This window comes from Leucopleurus acutus, assembly GCF_964270905.1.
Source record: "Leucopleurus acutus genome assembly, chromosome: 20".
Classification (NCBI taxonomy): Eukaryota; Metazoa; Chordata; class Mammalia; order Artiodactyla; family Delphinidae; genus Leucopleurus; species Leucopleurus acutus.
In genome coordinates, this window is record NC_139162.1 from 47747605 (window position 1) to 47760578 (window position 12974).

Genomic DNA, 12974 nt, shown 5'->3' on the forward strand with positions numbered 1-12974 from the left:
CCTCTGTCATTTCTTTTCCAGCTGGCCTGCCAGGACCCTGGCTAGAAGATGCCTCCCCCCCAGATAACCAGGGTGGCATCTTTGCCTGTTCCCATAATTATTATAGCTCACACTCACTCACACTCACCACGTGCCAGGTACTGGCACCTAAGGACTTTATATGTAGGTACAGTCTTCACTAAAAATCTCTGCTTTTACAGATTAAAAAAACTGAGACAGAGAAGTTAATATTTACCCAGCATCATACAACTCCATAATTTAACTTCATCTCTCACTCAATTAAATATCAATTATTTAATCTGGGCAAAGGACACTCTAAGATTTCTGAGGTCTCCTGAATGAAATCCACCTTTCAGAATGATTTTGCCCCCTGTTTTCAGGATGCAACAAACACAGCATTTTGTTTTCTGTCTTGCCCTTGACTTACACATCTGTTCCCTAACATTACACTCACAATTACACATCCCTTCATAAGAGCTAGCTTTTAGGAATTTCAGTCTCCTTGGGAAAGAAACAGGCTCAGGTTCCTAGTCCCCATGAAAAGTCATTTTTATTGAATTGTCAGCTATTTGTGTTAGGAAACTGTTGATGGAAACCACCGACTGAGACCCCCGCCCCAGGCCTGCTTGCCTGAGTTGTCTCACAACAGGAGGTCCTGATAAGGAACATGGTGCTGCCTCTGAAAACTCATGGTGAGAATTCGGGAGGGGCCAAAAGAGGGAGGAGATGACCAACCTCCCAGAGTCCTTCTCGCTGGAAACCACCTTGGCTGAGAGATGCGTGAGCCACCAGGAAGGACCCTGAGTCAGACTATGGGCCAAGCAAGATGATTGGCCACAGACAACCTGGAAACTAATTCCATTACCATCAAACCCGAGACTGCAAGCCACGTGGCAGAGCAGTCCTCCTGGGCTCCCTTACCCTGCTGCTCTCCGCCCAGGTGCCCCGTCCCAGTAAAGTCTCTTGCTTTGTCAGCACGTGTGTCTCCTCAGACCATTCATTTCTGAGTGTTAGACAAGAGCCCACTCTCAGGCTGTGGAAGGGGTCCCCCTTCCTGCAACATTTGCACAGCCATTCTCTGGCCATATAAGGGGTGCACTAAGAAAACAATGTGTAATGAGAAGGAAAAAGAGGACGGAGAGTCCCTGGAATGATCACAAAGGAGAGGAGACTCCAAATGCAGAAACAGTCATAAAACACACCCAGTCTGCGGCCTTTGAACGATGGCAGCCCCACCTGCCCCTTTTCAGTGCCTGCTGGCCTCTGAATTCCTCCTCAGCCCCACTTCCTGGCCCTGACTTCTTAGGCCCATACTAGGGCCCTGGGACGTGGGGCCGAACCACAGCACCCAACACTGAGCTGTGTGGGTAGAGGGAGCAGAAAAGGTGAAAGTATTCAACTCACAGGGGACCTGACACCTGTGTACACATCACTTGGCAAGGAATGGCCTAGTGAAGGGCTGCTATGCAGGACTCATGGTTCAGGGAGTCTAACTAAGGAGTCTACTTCCTCAGTGCTGTCCTGCTGAGAGCAAAGGTGGGTGTGGAAGGCATCAGAGCTTTCTCCCAATGTTTCTAACCCATTCTCTACCTGCCCCCACCCCGTTGGGTTACATTCCTCTATCCTAGGTCACTTATTTCTGAGTTGGCTTCCAGGGGAAAAAATCTCAGTTGAATTGCTTGAAGACTCACGCACTCAATTCAGTTCAAGTGTGTCTGTCATCTTAGTGCTGACCAGACACAAATATCTTTTACAGGCTCTGGAGGAAATTCTGACAAGAGCCTTTCACCACACACCTCCTCTGTCAGGACAACTGAGCTACGAACAAGAGGAGGAAGGCGCCTCTTGTGTGCTGGGACCTTTATGTTTATACCTCATCTAAGGCTCACAGTGACCCTCTAAAGTAGGTACTAGTATTATCCCTATTTGGCAATGAGAAACCAAAACTCCAAGAAGATCAGTTAACTTATCCCTTATCCAAGAACTGGTAGAAGTGGAACCAGGATTCAGACTCACGTATTTCTGAATCTAAAGCTCATGTTTTCACTCCACACCATCCTACCTACCAGAATTCAAGGAGAGGAAAGATGACTGCTTCTAACAGAAATACTCATAAAAGACTTCAATGAAGGGACAGGATGTGAAATAGGCCTTAGGATGAAAAATAATTCAGGAGGCTGAGCAGGAATGGAAGGGTATTATAGGAAGAAGGAAAAGAATTTGAATAAATGCAGATGGGGGAATGTAAAATGTGGGTTCCGATCTTACTACATAGACCAAGGGAGCAGACAGGGTCATGCTTTGGGGACTTTTGAATGGCAGCTTAAATATTTGAACTTCATCTTCACAGATGATAGGAGTCACTAAAAAGTTTTGAGCCACATTAGCCAAGTGTTCAAAGGTAACATCACCAGTAATGAGATAATATCATGGGCCTGATATGATGGGCTGAGAAGGCATAGCACTGCTTCTGTGGTATTCTTGCCAAAATTGCATAACCTAAGTCTAATCATGAAGAAATATTAGATGATCTCAAACTGAGGGTCATTCTACAAAATAACTGGCTAACACTCTTAAAAATGTGAAGGTCAGGAAGGTATAAGGAATTCTGAGGAACTGGCCCAGATTAAAGGGGATTTAGGAGACAAAACGACTAAATGCAATGTGGTATCCTAGATTGGATCCTAGTTCAGAGAAAGGGCATTAGTGGGAAAGATGATGAAATTTGAATAAAATCTGTAGATTTGTTGATTATATCAATAATAATTTATTGTTTTTGATAATCTCTATGGTTTTACCTACAGCATTAATATTTGGGGAAGTTGAGTGAAGGGTATATGGGAACTCGGACTATTTTTGAAACATTTTTGAATGTCTAAAATTATGTTAAAATGAAAAGTTAAGAAAAGAAAAGCAAAATAAGAAGCTTCCAGGTAATTAATGAGTTTTCAGAGTTGAGAACCACTTTCCTAAGTCATCTTGCCTAATACTGTGAGAGTAGTCTTGCTGAAAATGCTTTTTGTCATGTTTGTGACTTCTTCAAAACTTTTTAGTGACTCCTATCATCTGTTAAGACGAAGTTCAAATTTTTAAGCTGCCATTCAAAAATCCCCAAAGCATGACCCTGTCTGCTCCCTTGGTCTATGTAGTAAGATCGGAACCCACATTTTACATTCCCATGTCTGCATTTCTTCAAATTCTTTTCCTTCTTCCTATAATACCCTCCCCTTCCTGCTCCCTCCACTCTGAAATCACTACTGTTTTGCTTGGAAGCTTCTTAAAAGCACCAGTGCCTGGGCCACACCACAGACCAATCAAAAAAGCCTCTCTGAGGATAAGGCACAGGCGTTGCTAGGTTTCGGTGTCCTGCAGGTGCTCTAATTAGCATCCAGGGTTGGAAACCACCAGCTGGACGAGAAGATTTAGAATTCTGGAGATCAGCAAGGAAGCCATTCCTTGGGCCTCTCTTTTTAAAAGAACAGCTGGTTCCAGGCACAATAATAACTGGACTTTGGCATGAACCCATGGTAGGGGGAAGTAAAGGCCAAAAATCGCCTGATTGAGAAAGTGATAGGTGAGTAGACTGCTGTCCCGTAAAAGAGAAGGCAGGATGCTTAGGTAAAGTGTCCAGCTCTCCTGGTCTATTTTCTCTCCATACCTCAGAGAAACCTTTGCTGCAGTGAAACCACACACCATATAATTGTACTGTCATGAGCCTGATGTGAGCTCCTAAGCGCCACTGAGGGAGGGAATTATGGATCCCGTGATGTAAATATATGACCACACATGCAAAGATGAACACTTCCGGGTACAGTTGAATGAATAATTCACAGAATCTAGGTCGGAGGTACGTGACCCCCCTTAAATGACCTTGCCCTCCCCACCTGGTCTTTTGTCCTTAACCTCTTCTGAAATAAGAGAGGAGGGACTTCATTAAAAATTTCATGAAATAGGAAAGTGTACACATCTCCTGTCACCAGGCTGTTGAAGCAATGATACTGGGCTCTACACTTCCTTATTGCTTTTTTCTGGGGGGTTCCAGAAAGAGATATCATCAACCCCTTCCTTGGAGGGGCCATTCAATAACATACAAAGGGAAACACCAACTTACCCAAAATGCAGAGGCTGGAAGGAGCCTGACAAGAACTGGCCCTAAAGAATTCCCAGACTACCAGGACCTGGTGCTGCTAGAACAGGAGGAGCTGCTGCTAGGCAATAAGTGACAAAGGGAAAGGCAGGGAGTACTCTAAACCTCAGCGAATACTAAAACAAGAGTTCATTCATTATCCCTCAATTCTTACACAGCCAGTTATCCCTGAAGCCTCGCTATGGGGTCTCATTGAAAGGGCTGGCAAATAATAAAATGCTAATAGACAGATGAAATAACTTATAGAAGCGTGGGCTCAACTAGTTGAGGAATGGCTGGGGAAGGTTTCACGAAAGAGGCAGGATTCAGGTTAGATCTTTGACTGGTTAAGTCTCAGGGAAATAGACAAAGAGAAACACAAACACAGAGAACCAAGTGTCAGGCACCACTGTAGATGCAAGTTTTGAAAAGGATTTCAGAAATGAGAGTAGGTTTGCATATGTTACTTTATTTACTCCACTTAGTCACTGTATGGGGTTATTTCAGAGGAGGGTGCTGGCCCTCAGAAAGGTGAAGTAACTTGCCAAGGTCATCGATGGATCTGGAATTAGAAAGTAGGTATATCTAACTCCAAGGCCATGCCAGTACCACTACCACTGAGAGAGGACTGAACACAGTATGTTTAGGGAACAGGAAGGAGCAGGGAAAGCTACAGAGGAAACACAGGGTTAAGGAACCATGGATTTAAGTAAGCTTGCAAGAGTGGGACCACATGTTGTACAGCCATGAAAATGAGACTGAGACATTTGAACTTTATTTTGTGGTAAAAGAAGAGCCACTGAAGGTTTTGAATAAGGGAGTAACCAAAGTGATGCCTCGAGCAAAGATTAAACCAAACGGTGGTAAAAGCGCGAGTTCTGGCTCCTAAGCTATGGAGATGCCACCACAACAGGAAAGGGGGCCACATGATATAATGGATTAAGAGTGAGAAGCTTGGGTTGAGATGCAGAAAGCTAAGTGCTGAAGTCATGGCTACGTCAGGCAAGGCACCTGCTCTCTCTGGACTGCAGCCTCTCTTCATCCATAAATCGGGGGAAAGGAGAATTAATCTACATGACCTCTAAGGCTTTGCTATTCAGAGTGGGGTCCAATAACCAGCAGCAACGGCATCATCCGAAAGCTTATTAGAAATGCAGAATCTCAGGCTCCACCAGAAGAAGCAAATCTGTATTTGAACAAGATTCTCTGGTGATCGGTCTATAAGCACGTTAAAGTTTGAGACGCTTCTCTAAAGTGTCTTCCAGTTCTAAAATGCAATGGTTTGAGACTCATCTCAACTCTCTCACTTCGCAGAAAAAAAAAGTTCACCTAGTCACTTCCCTTGCGCCCTTTTCCTGATCCTAACTTCATCTCCGACTTGACCACGTCTGGGTAGTCTTGGGAAATACCAGCACTTAGGCGGTGCTGCCACCCTGTGGCCAAAATCTGTAAATGCACTTCATCTTACCTTTCTCACCAGTTAAGGAGCTGGGAGGGTTGGCTCTTCTTGCCCCAAACGTCAGCACTTATTAAACATGACTCATTCCAGAGGCTTCAGGAAATGGGCTCGAAGACGGCGGAAGGCTGGGCTTAAGTGCTGGGTGGTATTTATGGGGCTGAGGGGAAGGTTAACAGGAAGTCCTCCCTGGCTCCTCCAGGCAGGAGTGAGTAAAGGTGGTGTGACTTTTGTTCCAGCCAAGAGGAGGGAAGAGGCCAGGCATGGTTTTTGTTTGCTCATTCTTACCCTCTCAATTTCAGATTATTTCTGCCTATGGACATGTTGGAGGGTTGATTGTAGACTTTGCTACTACAAAGTTTATAAAGCATCTGCAGGCGGCAGGCACTGTGCTAGGCAGTGGAGACTGTCCTCGAGTTGGAGGCTCGGTCTGCGCTTGGTCTGAGGTAAACCACTGATGTGGCTCCTCCCTGGAAAATTCTAACAATGGTCTCTGTACCCAGGAAGCTCAAGTTTAGCCAGGGAGATGACACACACTCCATAAAACCTAGAGATATCGTGCTACCAAGTTTCAGAAGTGGCAGCAGTTCACCATGGGCTGTGAGTAAGCTCAGCGGACTCTGGGTTCAGTGGGACTTGGGCTGGGTCTGGAGGCTGGGGTAGGATTTGTGCTGGCGGATGGCAGACAGGAGGGCAGGGCCGAGGAGGAGCATGCAGCTAATTGGGTGGGGATTTTTGAGACGTGGGCTGTTAATCGTTCATTTTTACGTTCCTGAACTTATGTGGGGTGTGGCACTTTGTGGGTACTCTGTAAATGTTTGTTGAATTGAATGATATTTTTGTAACTAGGCCTGCTATGTTAGAAAGCATGTGAAAGTGCAGTCCATTACCAGAAAAAAAAAATCTTTTTTTCACACACATGGAGCCTGAGGGGGTGATTTACTTTCCCATCAAGTCGCGCACTGGTAAGTTTAGTAAGTGCTGATGCTCTGTGCCCTTCATGTTTGCTCCAAGTAATGTTGTTACCCACCAGGGTTCCTGGCCTCCTTAATCAATGGAAATTGATCAGAGGCCAGACAAGAAATTCAGGCAAGGTGTTATTGGGGCCCCTGCTGCAGCAGAGGGGAACGAGAACAAACAACAGGTTCCCTTGCTCATTTGTTCCCTGAGTGGGGGTGAGCTTTTTCCTTATGTGAGGTGAGGGTAGGGGTGTGTCCAGGGGTCGGGCTGCAGGGGTAGCTAAGGTGGTTTCTCCATTCCTTAGGTGGTACTGGGTGCAGGGGGCATTCACAGTACCCTGCTTTTGCTCCCGATCCCCTGCTTTTGCTCTGGGCTCTTCAAAAGTGGTAGTTGGGTTTTTTGGTCTCTATCTTTTGTCAAGAATTTGCCCCAACTGCCAGTGCATGCAGTTATTTTTAGTCCCATGCAGTTTCTTTGTATGTTGTCGCTCCTGGAGAGGTGTGTCCAGGTGCAAACATTGTAGCACTGCAGCAAAGGGTCCCAGGTCCCAGCCTCAGTATCACCTCCCTCTTTCACTTTGGGCTGTTTCCAGACAAGGTCTGAAACAAGAGCCCCAGCAGCCTGGGCAAACACCTTGCCCGCTGTGGCTCCTGTTTCTCAAACCCTCTTGGACATAAAGCCTTGAGGGTCTTCCACCAACCCAGTTCCCTCTCCTTTAGGCGGGAGCCACGAGCCCACAGCCACCTGCCTGACCAACAACAAGGAGGCCTGCTTTGACCCGGTCTCCAGGCCAGGGTTCGGGGCAAGAGAGAAGAGCCTCTCCTCCTTGATCCTCTCTGCTTCCCTCCTTACGTGGCCACGGAATTGGAGGAAATTGTAAACAGTGGGGACACGGCAACTTCCCAAAAACAACACTGCTATTGCTGATCCAAGGACGGGAGTGGGGAGGACAGAGGGGAAACACGCCGTGTGAGTCTATCTTTGCCAGCCCTTAGCACTCTCTTTCCTGCCAGATATTAAGCTAGAAAATGTCACTCACATGTATTAGGAAATTCAAACAAGGAAAAAGACTTGGGGAAGAAATCATAGCACACTGGCGGGTAGGGAGGCGGGAGGGAGGAGGGGAGGGGCTGAGAACTGCTGCCAAGTTATCAGTCGCCCTCCCTTGTTCCTAAGAATATGCTTCACTCCTTCTCTTTGGCCACCTTTACCTTCCAGATTCCCATAAGTCACATGGTCCAGTTACCTAATGAGACCAGCGTCACTTGGCCGTTCTCACCCTCTAGGGGGAACACTGGCCTGGGAGTAAGGCTCAGACCCCCAAGCCACGTACCACGCACGGCCTGAGCCACTCCAAGAACTCGGGACCCTCTCACTGGGAACCTTCCACACACTCTTCAAGCAACGCACAGCAGCACCATCAGTTGAAATGTAAGTTCTAATCTCTTCCCTCCTTCTGTTGCTGCCGCTAATGCTGGTGTCCACGGTCCGCAGCAGCTCAAATACAGGTAAAAAAAAATATTTTTTCTATGAAAGATAAAGAGGGGGGAGAAACATGGCAAAACAGAAAAGAACGTGACCACACATGCAGTAAAATGTAGCCCCTTTAGGTTACAGGGATTAGGGGCAAGTTAGCCTGTCTCAGTGCCTGTTTCTTCACTTACATAAAGGAATGAACTGTACATAAACCCAAAGAGTGTTGGGAGAGTTAAAGAAGCCCGTGTGTATGGAAGTGTCTGCAACTGTAGCTGGCGGGGGAGAAAAAAATAATGGCCCAACAAAGATTTGCTGCCTCACCTGCCCCCCCAGTCGCTGTTCTAGAGAGTAATGAATGTCCCCAGGGCCAGGCTTGGAGGCAGTGGTGGGAGGGTGTTGAAGGCAACTGTACAACCACAGACAGTAAGTCATCCTCGACTGTATTTTTACAGTGCACCAGATGTGCCCCAACGATTTTTAATGCTATTTCACGGTATGGTGATAAACTAGAAAAATCACACCACCAGGTAGTACCCATGATTGAAACTGTAGGCACACCAAGCCCTGTTTGAACAGCTCACCTTTGGGAAGCAGACCCTGGGTTAGGGGCTCCGAATCGGCTCCACTTTTCACTACAGCTGAAGTGGCCTAGCCCTTAGCAGAACAGCTGTGCAGAAGAGACCTCATCCCGACCTATGTCTGCACTCGAGGGGAACATCTCCCCAAGGGCTACTTTGAGGTGAAATAGCTTTGTTATATACTGAGCATCAACTCTGTCCTAAAATCAGGAGTTCTCCCTACTCCACCCCAATTTCCAACGTTCCCTCCCTTACAGAGAGAGCTCTCTGGAAGCTGCTGGGCCCCCCAGCCCTGGGGCCTAGACCACCATTCTGGAAGCGAAGGCTTTTCCACCACTAGGACAGACACCAAGGCTACAGTCCTCAGCCTGGATTCCAAGCTGCAGCCACAGCTGCCTTTCCAGTCCAGCCCTCCTCGCACTAAGTGCTCTGTGCTCCACTCAGCTAGGCCTCGGGCTGCTCCCGAGATGCTCCTGTGCTTTCCCACCAGCTCAGCTTCCCTCACAAAACCCACCCCAAGCCCCCTCCTCCCACAGCCTCCCTTGATTCGTCCCAGGACCACATGTGAGCCCTCCCGCCTGTGAACAAGCTTAACCCTAACTCGACTCTCTGCCCTTTTCATGTTCTACCTTAAGTTGGGGTGTTGGTGTGCCTCTCCCACCTCCACCCCTGCCCTTCTACACTGTAACCTCCCCTCTGGCACAATCTGGTGTATTGTTTCCACATCCCTCACACTATCCCGCACGGTGCTCAGTAAATATTCGCAAAGTGAAAGAATAAATCCTCAGGTTTCTGAACTCAAAATGTTGCCCTTAGGAGACTCGACACCCGCGTTTCATAGCAGGCCCACTGACATTAGGGCTGGATAATTCCTTGTTGTGGGGGGGGGGGCTGTTCTGTGCTTTGTAACCTGTTTAACAACATCCACGTGGCCTCCACCTGCTAGAAGCCAAGAGCAGCCTCTCCCCTACCACCCTGCCCCGCCCAGTTAGTACAGCCAAAAATATCTCCAGACGTTGCCAAATGTCCCCTGGAGGGGGAACCACTGCCCAGTGGGGCCACTGCTCTCTACCAATAATTCTCAAACATGGTGACACGTTTAGACTCACCTGGACCTTGAGACTCAGACTTGAACTGAGGGGAACCGCGATCCAAATCCTGGCTCCATCACTTACTTTGAAACCCTGGACAAGGTGCTTAACATTTTTCAGCCTCAGTTTTATCTTCTTAAAATGAATAAAATACCACTTAGCGTGTACAACTGTTGTAACGAGTCAACGATTGATAATGTGAACTTAGTAAGGGTTCAGTCAGTCAGATGAGTAAAGTACCTACTAAGGCAAAAAGGCAATGAGTTGGGGAAAGCTCACTGAGCTTCCAGGTGGCGCAGTTCCCTTTTCTCCACACCCTCTCCAGCATTTATTACTTGTAGACTTTTTGATGGTGGCCAGTCTAACTGGTGTGAGGTGATACCTCATTGTGGTTTTGGTTTGCATTTCTCTAATAATTAGCGATGTTGTGCATGTTTTCATGTCCCTGTTGGCCATCTGTATGTCTTCTTTGGAGCAATGTCTATTTAGGTCTTCTGCTCATTTTTTTATTGGAATGTTTGTTTTTTGGATATTGAGTTGTATGAGCTGTTTGTATATTTTGGATATTAACCCCTTGGCAGTCGCATTGTTTGCAAATATTTTCTCCCATTCCACAGATTGCCTTTTTGTTTGTTTATGGTTTCCTTTGCTCTGCAAAAACTTTTAAGTTTGATTAGGTCCCATTTGTTTATTTTTGCTTTTATTTCTTTTGCCTTAGGAGGCTGATCTAAGAAAATATTGCTACAATTTATGCAAGAGAATGTTTTGCTTATGTCCTCTTCTAGGAGTTCTATGGCATCATGTCTTATATTAGGTCTTTAAGCCACTTTGAGTTTATTTTTGTATATGGTGTGAGGGAGTGGTCTAATTTCACTGATTTACATGTAACTGTCCAGTCTTCCCAACACCACTTGTTGAAGAGACTGTTCTCAATCGTATATTCTTGCTTCCTTTGTTGTAGATTAATTGACCATAGGTGTGTGGGTTTATTTCTGCGCTCTCTATTCTGTTCCATTGATCTATGTGTCTGTTTCTGTGCCAATACCACACTGTTTTGATTACCGTAGCTTTGTAGTATTGTTTGAAGTCTGGGAGGGTTATGCCTCCAGCTTTGTTCTTCTTCCTCAGGACAGCTTTGGCAATTCAGGGTCGTCTGCGGTTCCATATAAATTTTAGGATTATTTGTTCTAGTTCTGTGAAAAATGTCATGGGTGTTTTGATAGGGATCACATTAAATCTATAGATTTCTTTGGGTAGTATGGCCATTTTAACAATATTAGCTCTTCCAATCGAAGAGCATGGGATATTTTTCCATTGCTTTGAATCATCTTCAATGTCCTTTATCAATGTTTTATAGTTTTCAGCATGTAGATCTTTCACCTCACCTCCTTGGTTAAGTTTATCCCTAGGGTTTTTGTTTTGTTTGTTTGTTTTTGATACGATATTTTAAAATAAATTTATTTACTTACTTTTGGCTGTGTTGGGTCTTTCTTGCTGTGCACGGGCTTTCTCTAGTTGTGGAGAGTGGGGGCTACTCTTCGTTGCGGTGCACAGGCTTCTCATTGTGGTGACTTCTCTTGTTGCAGATCACGGGCTCTAGGGCGCCCGTGGGCTTCAGTAGTTGTGGCACGCAGGCTCCGTAGTTGTGGCTCACAGGCTCTAGAGCTCAGGCTCAGTAGTTGTGGCACATGGGCTTAGTTGCTCCACGGTATGTGGGATCTTCCCAGACCAGGGATTGAACCCGTGTCCCCTGCATTGGCAAGTGGATTCTTAACCACTGTGCCACCAGGGAAGTCCCTAATGTCTTTTTTTTTTAACTTTTCAGTCTTCAGACTTCAAAAATATGGTAAAAATAATCAGAGTTCCAATATATCCTTCATGCAGTTTTTTTCCAATAACATCATACATAACCATAATATGATTATCAAAACCAGAAAATTAGCAATGATACAGTACTATTAACTAATGTACAAATTTCTAGATTTTGCTAATCATCCCATTAGTGTTCTTTTTTTTTGAATTTTATTTTATTTTTTTTATACAGCAGGTTATTAGTTATCTGTTTTACACATATTAGTGTATATATGTCAATCCCAATCTCCCAATTCATCCCACTAGTATTCTTTTTCTGATCCAGAATCCAATCCAGGATCCTACACTGAAGAATGTAGGATCTCCTGGTCTCCTCCAATCTAGAGTACTTTGTCAGCCTTCCTTATCTTCCATGATCTTGATACTTTTGAAGAGTATTGTCAGTTATTTTATAGACTATCCCTCAACTTGGGCTTATCTGATGTTTCCTCATGACTAAATTCAGATTACGCATTTTTGGCAAGAACACCACAGAAGTGACGTTTGCCTTCTTGGCACATCAGAGGCCCATGGTAACAATACTCATTTATGGGTGATGTTAAGTTTGAACACTAGTTAAGGCTGTGTGCATAAAGGTACTATATTCTCATTGTAGTTAATAAGTATCTTGTGGAGAGATACTTCGAAACTATGCAAATAGCCTGTTTCTTCTCGTCATACTTTTGCCTATTAATTTTTAAAATCCATTGATGATTCTCACCTACAACAGGTATTACTATAGTCTTAGCCAAATGGTGATTTTCTATTTCCAACATTCCTTCTAAATGTATTAATTAGGATTCTACTATAAGAAAGAGCTCTTCCGGGGAATTTCCAGTGGTTAGAACTCCGTGCTTTCACTGCCAAGGGCAAGGGTTCAATCCCTGGTTGGGGAACTAGGATCCCTCAAGCTGTGTGGTGCAGCCAAGGGGAAAAACAAAAAGAAAGAGCTCTTCCTTCTCTCTCATTTATTCAGGTATTCAATTATTTATTTATATAAGTAAATTCTCAGGGATATTTGTGGATTATAATTCATTACTATCCTTATTTATGTCATTCATATTGTCCCAAAACCGGCCACTAAGAACTTCTTCAAGTTGGCTTCTGCATCATTTTGACATATCGGGATTTTTTTTTAGCAGTTTCTGACTTTCTGACACCACTAGATGTTCCAGGCTCATCTTCTACTTTCCCTCCCTATCCTTGGAGTCAGCCATTTTTCCTCGGAGTCACAGCTCCTTTCAGGGGAAAATGATATACACAAACCTTGGGCACAAGGTATTGCCCATTGCTACAAGGGCTATTGCATCTAGGCCCTCTGGTGGACAGATGTATGCATACACACACCAATGTACTTTTTTTAGCCCCATTTTATAAATTAGGTAAATGAGGCACAGAAAAGTTAAGCAACTTGTCCAAAGTCACAAAGCTAATAT